This window comes from Amblyomma mixtum, chromosome 4, assembly GCF_055824585.1.
Source record: "Amblyomma mixtum isolate Tamu chromosome 4, ASM5582458v1, whole genome shotgun sequence".
NCBI classification, from domain to species: domain Eukaryota; kingdom Metazoa; phylum Arthropoda; class Arachnida; order Ixodida; family Ixodidae; genus Amblyomma; species Amblyomma mixtum.
In genome coordinates, this window is record NC_143015.1 from 19,415,880 (window position 1) to 19,429,482 (window position 13,603).

Consider the following 13,603-nt stretch of genomic DNA (forward strand, 5'->3'; position numbering starts at 1 on the left):
ACGCTCTCTCCATCAGCATTGAGCTGAAATCACTACAAGATTTTGGAACAATCGACGACACTCGCTGACGTAATTCTCTGCGGAAAGGGCAGCGACACACACACAAGCGTAGACGCTCTCGGGGTTCTCTTTCTCCCCTGTTCTAACGGCGCTCGCTGGCGAGATTGCGTCCGCGCTGCGCCGTTTTTGGAGCGAAAAGCTTCGCTAGGCTAGTCAACACTGGGTCTGGCGTATGCGCCGTAATCAGAATTATCCACAGCTGCGCGTGCGCAGAACCGAGTGACGTCACAGAAGAGGCGCAGGTGGTCGGAGCGGCCGCCGCCGCAACCGCCACCTGACCTTTCGGCGCAGCCGCGCGCTACTGCGCATGTGCGCCGCCTCCTCACCGCCGCTACTACCGCGCGCTCGCCTCCTCGCCACCGTTTGACCCTTCATTGCAGCCGCGTGCACCCTTCATTGCACCCTTCATTGCAGCACCGTTACTACGCATGCGGAAGGAGGGCTATATAACGCTTGCCAACACCGTTATCGTGGTGCTCCCCGTGAATTGTGCGCGAACTGCGAGCCATGACGTCTAACCAAGCATAACTGCAGATTTTCGCTTGTACATCAGGCTGAACCAGAGCTAAGCCCTTCCCAGTTTTTCTGGGGGGTATGCGCCGAATTTTGCGACAGCTAATGATAGTTGTGTTGTTGAGTCAGTAAAGATGGTCTGTCTCGACAGGAGAAAACTTTATGCTCTGGCAGCCTTCCACAAATGTATTTACATCTAAGACCAGCTGCGCTCCTATTGTCTGCGCTTCTACTCTCGCCAATACACTCGCTGCTTCCTTTCGACTGCTGCGGCTTTCACACAACTCGTGGAGGTTTTCTGATTCGACGGCACATACAACACTTAAGAGCACAGCCCAGACCACGCAATTTCAGCTCGAGCGCTCTCAGACAGGTCCGCGCAGACGCCATTAGAGTTGGCGTAAGCGTCGTGCTCGCTCAGCGCGTTTGGATTCCATGAATACATTGCTGGCCATGTGGGGCGAGTGCTTACAAATAGCGCATCAAATTACTTTCTGATTGGAAGACAATTTTAGTGCATCTTGTGATCCCCCATCAAAATTTGGCCTTACTTTTATAGCAGCTCTTTTAACGTTCCAACAAATTACTAAGCGCTTTCTCGGCTTTCCTAGATAAGATCCATTCGGCCAGTTTCCAGGTGGCTTCTTCGTATGCAGGAATACGATATCCGCCTTATATATCGCACCCCCCGACAGCCCCAATGCGCCGACGCCTTGTCCCTCTGCCGTCTTCCAGTTGTTATCACCTCCTTTTCCGCAACTGATGCTTCTAGGCTGTCGTACCTCTTCAGCAACGTGCCTTCTGCGAAGGGTCACTTCCCATGGATTGCTACTCTGGTCGATTTTCCTTCCAACAAAAACGCGGTGTACTCACCATGCGCTCTCCGCGACCAAGCTCAATATTTGGCGACCGTAACCACCTCTCGGATGACAGGAAGTGGTTTCTAATTATTCCTCATCATCTGCGCGCTCAAGTGAGCACGTATTTCCATACTCACCAACAGTGCGGTAAAGTGGCCGTGTTCAAGAGGTTGAATCTGTTGGTTGTAGGTGCGTTTGCTTCAGCATCCGGCTTCACTATAACTGGAGTGACCTGTAAAATTTGATATGAAATACGTGTGCGCGTGCCTCGCATGTAAGACACACCCTCATCCTCCTGTTGCCGAATTTCAGCCTGTTACTGACCCGCTCCGACTCTTCGACTGCTTCGGCACTGATTTATAAGGGCCGATTCCGTACACTCCTCCACGCAGCCATGTGGCTATCATCGCAGTTTATGATATGACTAGGAGCGCAGAAACCGCCCAGCCTGTTTTGTAAGGACGCCTGTTTAGGGACTTGAGCGATCACCACTAGCTGTTGGCTGGTTAACCTGGAAGATTCCTGGGGCACCATGCTTGCTACAGCCTTTGGATGTAAGAATTTCATATTAGTATCGAGTGATAAACCACCGACTTGAACAAGACTTCGACGGTAGTTTGTGCAACATGGCCTAGGTGATAAGAAAAAAATTGGGCGGTGTCTGAGCTCGGGTTAAGCCTGTATATCCAAGTGAAAAGCTTTAGTTACGCTTGGTTTGACATCATGGCTGTCGCAGTTCGCGCACAATGCACTGAGAGCACCATGATAACGGTGGAGGCGTTCGGCCGTCCGCACACTGTCTGTACGGAGGCGGAGGAGGAGTCGCCCGTGTAATGAATACGGTGCTTTCTTAGAAGGTTGCTTCTAAGAAAGCACTTTACCGCACTGTGGGGGTTTAAAATGGGAAGATAAATACGTATTCCCCGTTTAAGCGCGGCTTACCCAGTTCAAAACCGCGCGGACCCCACCCCGTAGTCGCGAGCGCTACCGAGCGCGCGCCGACCACGGCGGGCCTTGCTCTACGGGAACAAAGAAACGACACACTGGCTGACACAAACAAGGCGTTTATTGTTATAACAACAATAACGCTGAGGAATCGAGGATGTCCTACTCACCAGCACGGTTACGAGCGAACGTTCGCCCACTTTAGGGCAGGGGGAAAACTCCGAGGCCAGACGGGACGAACTGAGGGGAACATGTTTCCACACGAGGTTGCCCGCGGCTAAGAGCGGAGCGGCTCACGAAACGTCCGCGAGCTCTCCCGGTGCCGAGCAGAAGAGGGCCCGTCACTCCCCGCGAGCGCGCAGCAAAACGCCATCTGTGGCGCTGGTGTCGCTCCGACGCGAGCGCCCTCCCCTGTTAGCTAAAGTAACCAACTGAGAAGGGTGCGTTGCGGAGGAGCTAACTACAGTAGGGGGTGCAATGCGGGGAATTGAACGCAGGGGACGAAGTGTCCCCTCATCCCCCCAACCTTAAATAGACCCACGCGCCTGCAAGTTACATGCTATGGAGGAGTCTCCTGGTCTTCATGCACTTGAGGCAGGTCTTGCAGCGAAGGTCAAGCCGACGGCGCGCACGCAGTCTTCCGCGGTATTCCGAAGGCGGCGTGAAGGTCTCCGCTGGGACGACTCGCATGGCCCGCGGACTACGTGTCCGCAGACCCGCGAAGAGGAGGGCCGGTTGACCACTGCAGGCCAGGTTTCTGCAGTAGTCTCCAGGGTAACAGCAGCCAGAGGTGGCTGCTGTCTGGTCTCGCCACGGCTGCCCCGGATGGATGCGGCGAACAGGATACAGGCCGCTCCGTCGCAGCAGGCGGCAGCGAGACGATGTGCACAGAACAGCAAGCCGTAGTGGCTCCACTGGATCTGCAAAATTTCCGAAACACACTCCGCATGCCTTTAACGTAGGTCACGAGAGGGGAAACGGCGTACACAAGGGCCTCGTGGCTCAATGCTCAACTCTCTAGCAAAACGTGTCGGGCGGCTGTGCAACGCAAAGTTCGAGTGAATAAAGCCCTTTCTTGAGTTGAACGAGAATGCTCGATTCATGCGAGGTTAAAAAAAAGGTGGGCAGCAAAGTGCGCCCCCTCCCAACACCACGATCCGGTGGTCGTGTCACTTTTGACATGGTGCTGGCAGCTATGAAAAAAAGCCTTAGGCCTCACTACCATAGTGACGGTCGACGACCCCCAACAAAAGAAAGACCCGAAACGGATTTCGTGCGCGCAGCCGCGAGGAGACATCAGCTTTGTGGGATGGTCCTACGCCGCTCACTGCACGAAGCAGCTTCCGAGCGGTCGGCGCCCACCGTATCGGACGGTGTAGGAGTGCCCGGTGCCGAGCTGCAATACCAGCTAGCTTGTAGCGGCACCCGTGGCCCCAGGTCACCCGGCTCCCGAAGATGCGACTCCCAGAGTCGAAAAAGAGACAGCGAGAAAATATATACAGAAAACTCGGACCACCCACGCGGCTTCCGTATTCACCACTCCCTTCGGGCTCTGCAACTCCACGGGCGCTAGGCCTCGCGATCCCTCGATGCGGACCAAGTGGTTCTTGAAGAAACTCCAGGAAGGAAAACTTGACGAAAAATACATGCTGAGCATGTCGAAAAGTTCAAACATGCTGCAGCGCAATACACCTCCCACTCAAGAAAGCATGCCGCAGGTCCTAGCGATCAAAATTCACACTAGGCCTACCACTTGTCAAGTCCGGACAAAAAGCGTTCCTCGAACCGAACAGGCAGTCGTCCAATGTTCCAAGAGCAGGCCCCACGTTGGGCTGCCAGATGTGGGGGTTTAAAATAATACGTATTCCCCGTTTAAGCGCGGCTGACCCAGTTCAAAACCGCACGGACCCCACCCCGTAGTCGCGAGCGCTACCGAGCGCACGCCGACCACGGCGGGCCTTGCTCTATGGGAACAAAGGAACGACACACTGGCTGACACAAACAAGGCGTTTATTGCTATAAGAACAATAACGCCAGCTAGCAACAAAATATACTGAGGAATCGAGGATGTCCGACTCACCAGCCCGGTTACGAGCGAACGTTCGCCCACGTTAGGGCAGAGGGAAAAACTCCGAGGCCAGACGGGACGAGCTGAGGGGAACATGTTTCCACACGAGGTTGCCCGCGGCGAAGAGCGGAGCGGCTCGCGAAACGTCCGCGAGCTCTCCCGATGCCGAGCAGAAGAGGGCCCGTCACTCCCCGCGAGCGCGCAGCAAAACGCCATCCGTGGCGCTGGGCTCGCTCCAACGCGAGTGCCCTCCCCTGCTAGCTAAAGTAACCGAAAAGGGTGCGTTGCGGGGGAGCTAACTACAGTAGGGGATGCAATGCGGGGAAGTGAACGCAGGGGACGAAGGCGTCCCCACAAGACATGTACTGTGGTGTCCATTCCTTTTGGGTGTACACCAAAATATGAGAGGCAGGTATTTCCTTTCCTTAAAAGCAATTTTCTTTTAATTTCATTTTCCATAAGGCCGTTAAGATATGAGAGAGACAGGCGTTGTTTCCTTTCCTTAAAACCAATTTTCTTTTCATTTTCCTTCCCTTACTGCGCATTTTGGGTGTCCTCCGAGATATGAGAGCTTCCTGGCGCACTGCTTGTCTTTTGTTTATTTATTTTTTGCCGCGTGTGACGTCACTTGGTTTCGCTCATGCATAGCTGTGGCAAATCTTGGCTCCTACGGCTCGCGTGAAGCGCGGCTGTGGTGCGGGTAGTGAAGCTTTTCGCTTGAAAAATTAAAAGCACGCCTTGGGAACGACGTAGCTTGGCGGTGTCAAGCTATCTCGTTTCTTGCAATCGCGACGCATATGTTTTTATTGAGCAGACAATTTAATGAAAAGAGATGCTCATCATGATATACATGACGGAAGCATATAGCCCCCGAAACCAAGGAGCATAGGGGATGTCTTTTTTTAAATTTGTGGTTTTTCAGGATTGGGAGATTAATAAAATCAGGTTAAAAACAACCACGTGCCGCGAGTATGATCCATTGGGTTGTTTTTTCTTCTGCTTTTATTGATCTGCCTTTAGTCAAGAGAAAAGAGACATCCTCTATGCTCCTTAGTTTCGGTGAGTGTTGGTTTCCGTCATGTATGCTCTTACTGAGTAGTTGTACTTCACACAGGGCCGTCCAAAGACGTCGCGCTTGTTGTCAGCCGCGGATGAGCGTCCAAGGCAGCTCCTCTTTTCACCTCGATCATATTTTCGGTAGGAACGAGTCTATCTTGCGTTAGACCTTTTGGAGCGAACGCACTACTTCACGAGGCCTAATCGTCGCACCGATTTTGTGTGAAGCTTCACCTCGAAGGTGACCTTGGGAAAACCGAGCATATATGGCAAAAACCCATGCAGAAATAAAATAAATATTGACGCGATAGGTTTCGAGCCCGCGGCGCGAACAAAAAAAGTTTTACACATTCTTTAGAGTGTCTACAGAGTTCTAGCTACAAAGTCTATAGACTGTCTATAGACAAATCCCAGAGAACAGTTAATAGGCAATACAAATGCCATAGACAGTCTATAGACATTCCATACATTTATGACCATACACTTTTGGTAGACTTTTGTCTATAGACAGTCTATAAACTATGAATATATAAAAAGCAATATCTATAGGAAGTCAATAGAGTCAATAAGAAGTCTATTGGCCTTTTTTATAATGGAGGTCAGCTTTGCTGGCCACTGGATGAGAGCACTGTAATATTTTTTTTTCTTTCATACCCTGCTATCGCCTCATGCAACCACGCCTCGTGTTAAACTCGGGTATACTTCCACGCTGTTGCATACGTCTTCTTCATCATCATCATCATCATCATTTATTTACCCTTAAGGGCCCTTGGCTTAGGGCATTACATAAGGGGGGGGAAAGGTCGTTTCATAATCAGTGGTCAGTGAAATCAAGAAGAAATACAAAGTACAGGGTACATGGTCAACATTAACATTATCAAAATATTAACATGAGAAAGACACAGCAGCTCAAGAACAACTTGAGATAAGAAAAAAAAACACACATGCACACACTCAAAAACACGACAAAATAACTCAGCCCTTGAAATGTGATGATAATAACTGCCTGAATTTAATGGGTTCTGTTTCAATAACTATGAAATCGGGTAAGTCATTCCACAGTGTAATGGAGCTAGGTAAAAAAGATTTATTAAATGAGTTTGTGGAGCCGTGAATGCGCTGCAGACTTAAAGAGTTAAAAAGTCGTCGTGAGGTGCGAAGCGAAGCGGAGGGTGCAATACAGAGTTTCTTAGCTGTGGGAAGGTGTAGTACAATTTGTGAAACAAACAGAGCTGTGAAATTTTACGCCGGAGTGCCAGGGGTTGCAGATCAAGGGATGCCTTGATAAGAGTTACACTGTGTTGTCTGCCGTACTGCGATGTGATAAAACGGGCCGCGCGATTTGGATGGCTTCAAGCTGATCGATTAGATATTTTTGATGGGGATTCCAGATCGCCGAAGCATATTCGAGTTTGGAACGGATGAATGTTACGTAGGCGAGCTGTCGGACAGAATGGGGGGAAAAAGCAAGGGATCGTCTGATAAACCCAAGCATTTTGGAAGCGTCTGTACAAATTTTTGCAATGTGCTCACACCAGGTTAGTTTGTTGTTTATGATGATTCCAAGATACCTGTATGATTCTGTTTCGGAGAGTGGTGTGGAACTTAATGAATACTGATAGCTGAGGTTATTTCGCTTTCTCGATACATGCATGAATTTGCATTTCGAAATGTTCAGTTGCATGAGCCATAATGTACACCAGGTTTCTATGAGGTTTAAGTCGCGTTGAAGCAGAGTCTGATCATCGGGAGTAGATATGCGGCGGTAGAGGACACAATCGTCAGCGAAGAGGCGGATACGAGATGATACGGCATTGGGAAGATCATTTATAAATATGAGAAAAAGGAGTGGTCCTAGCACCGATCCCTGAGGGACACCAGAGAGGACTGTGGTATTTGACGATCTTTGGTTGCCTATTATTGAATATTGTGAGCGCTCGCGGAGAAAGCAGTCGATCCATGACAGGATTAAAGGGTCGATGTGGAGGCAGGAGAGTTTTGTCATTAAACGCCGGTGTGGAACGCGATCGAAGGCTTTGGAGAAATCCAGGTAAATGACGTCGGTTTGAAAAGAAGAATCTAAGTTTAAGTGAAGGTCTGTAGTGAATTCGAAGAGCTGGGACTCGCAAGAATGGCCTGACCTAAAACCGTGATGTTTTTCATAAAAGAAAGCGTTATTGTCATACCATCTGTGTAAAAAAAAAGGGGCCCCATCTCGCGCCGTCGCGGCGCGAGGCTGGTAGGCACCAACGGCGGCCTAACTCCCGCTCCTCTCATCAGGGGCGACGGCGGCCTAACTCTGGCACCTCTCACCAGGGGCGCCGCGCGCGGAGTGACGTCATACCATCTGTGTACGGGGCCCCATCTCGCTCCGTCGCAGCGCGAGGCTGGTAGGCATGGAGGAAGAAAAAACTAGGAGGGAGCACGACGTCACAATCTTGAAGCCTAGTCATAAAAAATATAATAGAAAGCATCATGGGAAATAGGCCCCCACGTGCCAAGGCAGCGGTAGCTTTTAGCCGGATTTCGGTTTCGGTTTCGCTCTCTCGCTCTACGAGCAACTGTGCGACCATCTGGGGCGCGGTTACGAGTCGCTCAAAATCGTCTCAATCGGAAAGTGTCTCAAAAAGTGTCTCATTTGCCCCGTTCCTATTGCTTGTGTTCACTGACGGCTCCGTGGTGAGCGCAAACTGCTCGCTCGCCGCAGCGGCCACCACCCCCGAGCGACGCGTGCGCTGACTACGGCGCAGTGGAGACATTGGAGCACACGCTCCTTCGCTGTGTCGCTTCTGCAGTGCCGCGTCGCATGATGCTAGCGGCCTACAGGGCGCTGGGAATCATCCCGGACAGTCTCGAGGCGCTCCTGTGGCCGAGCGGCAGTGCGCGCATTCATGACAGAACAATGGTGAGCCTCTGTGCGTTAACCGAGCAGGCGGACTTGACTTACCTCTCGCTCTTCGCCATGTAGTGCACGCGTGACACGAACGCTCCGTGGGTGCTACCTCGGACGGTATACGCGGCCGGGCGCCCCACCCCGGCCGCTAGTGCAGTGTGCCGCGCGCGCGATTAGTCCGAGACAGGACGCTATATACGTGCGCGCGTCTACAGTTTACTTCTTTTTGTAAGTGATTGTGCGCAGTGGCCGGGAGTCCCCGCGCAGGGCAGACGTAAAGCCGCCGGCACTCTCTCTCGATAGCGCGAGAGAGACTTCACTGCTGCATTTCACGTCGGAACCGCGTATGTGCGCGAGCGTATTCGGCGCGACTTGTGCCTCGAGAATAGCGGACATCGGCGGGCCCAAGGGTGGGCCGAAGTCCGCCTGCCCGAGAAATATAATCTTGCACAGCGAGCCGGAGCGCTCGTTAAACACGTCCGTCCGCCGTGAGCGCTCTGGAAGCCACGGCGCCCTTCTTTAGAGGCTCGTTTTCTCCGCCTACTCTCGAGTTTTCCGCTTATAGCATACGCTGAAATAAACGCTCCGTATGTGTGTATAACGACGAAAGGAATTCCTCTGCATTCTCTTTATGATCCAGCGTTGAACAGTGACGAGGTCGCGGCGGCACCCTTTGATGAAAAGTTTACCTGCAGTTTTCTACAGTGCACCCAAAAACTCAAGAGTGTAATCGGCAGAAGTGCTGCGACGCGGAGCCTTCAGACAACCTTGAACTGGGTACGCATTCCGCCAAAGCTGCAACACAGGCGCTGCGCTCCTGCGCTGCATCGGAGCACGGACGTTCACTAAAAAGCACCGCTGGTTGGCAGTCTGGTAACTGTGGAGGGCCTATTTCCCAAGAGTCAGTGCGCAAAAGTGCCCTCGGCAGCGGCGTCACAGGAGGATGGCTTGCAGAGGCTGAGCGCACTCTCTCCTAGTTTTATTCTTCCATGCTGGTAGGCACCAACGGCGGCCTAACTCCCGCTCCTCTCACCAGTGGCGCCGCGCGCGGAGTGACGTCATACCATCTGTGTAAAAAAAACGGAGCCCCATCTCGCACCGTCGCAGCGCGAGGCTGGTAGGCACCAACGCCAGTTCGCTCCTCTCGTCAAGCCTGTCAGATGGCGCCTCAAGCAAGCAAGACACTTCGGCACAATGCAAAGAGGAAGCATCAGCGAGCTACGGAGACGGCAGAAGAACGAGAAGAACGACTTTCCAAGCGGCGTGCTCAATATGCAGCCCGACGAAAACGGTCAACGTCTATGCGTCATTAGCCGTGTCAGTACATGGGAAACCAATAAAATAGCGGAACCTATCGTATTGCTTCGCAATTACCAGGCTTAACCAAGCTAAGCCACAGCCAGTTTTTTCATATGGAATATACACCGGTAAGTCGCGTGCGGTCGGGCAGTTGTCGAACCGGAGAAGCCGAGTGGGAAATGTGCCTACCAGTCTCTCTGGGAAACACAACACGCATTTCGGTTTCCAGGCAAGTCATATCCAGAGAACAACGGTCGAATGGGCTAGATGGTAGTTTTTCATAGTTATTTAAAAGCAGTAATACCGAATATAGGACCCGCAACAAAAGAGATCCACGACGTCTAACTTACAAGTGCTGAAGACGAAGATGACCGTTCTGCTAAGCGGCGGCATTGCCATCGCTGCGCGTGCTGTGCTCTCGCCTTCGCCGACCACGGACTGTTGCCGCCCTGCTCCTGAGGTCCCAGTGCCTTTAACAAACCCCCATCCTACATTTGGTGGAGCTGCTGGGTATAAAAAATGTGGTGGCAAGTCCATGAAGGTATCTCCCTCAGCACACAATCACCTTCAGATTGCCACTACCGTGGTTTGCTTGGCAGAATCTTCAGTACAGACTCCCTCCAGGCCACTTGGCAGGGTATTCTTCGGATGCTTATTTTCAAACTGCTGCTTGTGAGTCTTCGGATCCGGCATCTGAGCCTTGCACACGGTGCAGGTGTGAACAAAGGCCTTGGCATCCGCAACCTTCTGGTCGTGATTTCGCTGTTTCTTCTGCTGTTCCATCTTCTTTGCCGCCTTCTGTTGTGACTGAATTTTCTGCTGTCCGCGAGCCATACTTGCAAAACCCTTACGTCACCGACGGCAACGGAAAAAGGAATTGACGAAGCCTGAGCGGTACTTTTCTTCGGCGCGCTGCCTCCTGGGTACTATTTTTTGCCCACTGGAGAATACCTTCGACGCTCTTCATAACTACTGGCCACTCCTACATTTGGTGGAGTCGCCGGGTAACGATATCGGCTCTGGATCTCCGTAGCGGCACTCTTCCGACACCTGCGATACCTGTGGACACCCAGCACCAAGCCGTGCAAGCAGGTCCACCGACTGTCATCTGTGCCGGCTCCCTTCGCCAAAGGGAACCGGCTATCTTCAGCGGCACAGATGACCATTACGTGGAAGACTGGCTCGCATCCTACGAGCGGGTGGGCCTATATAACAAGTGGGATGACGAGACAAAGCTCAACAATGTAATTTTTTATCTTACCGGCGTCGCAAACTTATGGTATCGCAACCATGAAGGGCACGTTGCGACTTGGTCGGCCTTCAAGACGAAGTTCTCCGACGTGTTTGGTCGCCCAGCCGTCAGACAACTTCGCGCCGAACAGCACTTGCGTGAACGGTCGCAGCAGGTCGGCGAAAGATTCACTAGCTACATAGAAGATGTAATCGCCCTCTACAACCGAGGGAACGTCAGCATGCCGGAAGCTGACAAGATCGAGCAGATCTTGAAAGGCATTGATGATGACGCCTTTCAAATGCTTCTCGCTCGGGACTTGCGCACCGTTTCGGAAGTGATCACGCTGTGCCAGAGCTTCGAGGAGCTGCGTAAGCAGAGGGTCCTGACTCGTCAGCACTCAGCTCAGGCAGAGTCACTTTCTGGACTGACACCCGCAGCTGACAGCTCGTCTCTACTGCAGCAAATCAAGGACTTTGTACGTGAGGAGGTGGCCCGTCAGCTTTTGCTTTTGCCTAGCCCTCAAGGGTCGCCACCATATTTGGCCCCGGCTCTCCAACATGCACTTCGAGAGCAGGTTGCTGAGGTGCTTCCGTCAGCGCATTCACCATCACCTGTCGCAGCTCCGCTGGCGTACGCTGACGCCGCCCCAAGACCAGTCGCCACCCCTCTGAATTATGCCAACGTCGCCCCAAACCTGTCACCCGTCCAATGACTTACGCTGAAGTCGCCGCATAACCTACGTCGCCTGCGTACCCTATAATGTCAGTGCCCGTACAAGCGCCGGCACCTTATATGCGACCATCCCCACGAGACCGAGACCCTTGGAGCACGACGGATAACCGGCCTATTTGCTACACTTGCGGATTGCCTGGCCACGTAGCCCGCCATTGCCGTCGCCGTCTCCCAGTGTCGGCACCGCCGGTCGGGTACTGGCCTCCAGCGCGTCAGTACTCCGTGTCTGCTGAGCCCCGTGCGTCCATTCGCCTTTCTCCCCCGACCGTTCAGCGATTGCCGACCGCCGTTTACCTTCGCCGTGACGACGCTCCATTTCTCCGATGCGTCGCCGCCCAAGTAATTCTCAAGAGAAAAGCTAGATGTCGCAGTTCCTGAGGCAAGAACTGCGTTCTCGTTGAACTACCAAAGACCTCAGCTGTCACCAGCGAACCTTATTGACGTTTCGGTCGAGGGAATTTCTGTCATGGCCCTTGTAGACACTGGCGCCGCAATTTCAGTAATAGACGCAAACCTTTGTCGCCGCTTGAAGAAAGCTAAGACGTCAATTGCCGGTCTCTCGCTGCGCACGGCCAGCGCTCAGCACATCAAGCCGTCGGCAGCTTGCACCGCTCGAGAATTAATTCAGAATGTCCTCTATACGATCGAGTTCGTCGTACTGCCGTGTTGTTCTCACTCTGTTGTTTTGGGCTTGGATTTCCTGTCTCTTCATGCTGCTGTCATCGATTGCGCTCGCGCTGAAGTCGGGTTCTCTGCTCTGCCCCAATCCCTGCCGGACGCTGCTCCTTCACCGCCATGTATTAAAGCCCTCGTCACCGAAGACATCGACCTGCCTCCATGCTCTTCCGTCCTTCTGCGCCTCTGTTGTGCCCCTTCCCGTGATGACACTGTTCTTTTCACGCCAGCCCATACTTTTCTCCGGCGCAAGTGCCTTCCTCTGCCTTACGCCGTATTGACTATTTCTGCTGGCCTTCCGTACTGTGGGTCTGTAACCCGTTTCCCTACCCTAGTGCTTTGCGCCGTGGCGAATGTGTCGGCAGTGTCCAACCTGTCGCGTCTATTCTAACCCATGAGGCGACTGCCGGTTCATCGCACATCAGTCTCGCTGCACTCAGCCCACCATCTTGTACACCCACACCTCCATCTACCGAACTATTTCTCCGCTCCATCGACGCAGGTCTTCCACCGCCGCAGCGAACGCAGCTTCTCGACTTGCTCCACCAGTTCCGCGCCTCCTCCGACTGTCATCACAGCTCACTGGGCCAAACGTCGACTGTCACACATCGCATAGACACAGGTGCCCACGCTCCTCTACGGCAGCGCCCCTATCGTATGTCGGCAACCGAGCGCCAAGTTATTGAAGATCAAGACGACCAAATGCTCAAGAGCGGCGTCATTCACCCCTCAAGCAGTCCTTGGGCTTCGCTAGTTGCACTCGTCAAAAAGAAAGATGGCTCCATCCGCTTCTGTGTAGACTACAGCCGCCTTAAGAAGATCACGCGCAAAGACGTTTATCCCCTGCCACGCATCGATGACGCGCTAGACTGCTTGCAAGGGGCCGAAATATTTTCCTCTTTAGATTTACGTTCCGGGTACTGGCAGGTACCCATGGAAGAGGCCGATCGCCCCAAGACAGCTTTTGTAACACCTGACGGCCTATATGAATTTACTGTAATGCCTTTCGGTCTTTGTAATGCTCCCACCACGTTTGAGCGGATGATGGATACCATTCGGCGTGGTCTCAAGTGGAAGACCTGCCTCTGTTACCTCGACGACATCGTCGTGTTTTCGCCTGACTTTACACTCACCATTACCGCCTGAAGCACGTTTTCACCTGCCTCTCTGACACCGGCCTCCAGGTCAACTAAAAGAAGTGCCATTTTGCCGCTCGCCGACTCACCATTTTAGGCCACGTTGTTTCCAAGGAGGGTGTCCGTCCGGAC

The 13,603-nt window shown here is 52.8% G+C and overlaps 1 pseudogene; it reads right to left on the bottom strand.

The window, feature by feature from the left end:
* Positions 1–10,211: 10,211 nt before the first annotated feature.
* Positions 10,212–10,634, bottom strand: LOC149345816 (transcriptional regulator ZNF706 pseudogene; annotated as a pseudogene).
* Positions 10,635–13,603: the final 2,969 nt, after the last annotated feature.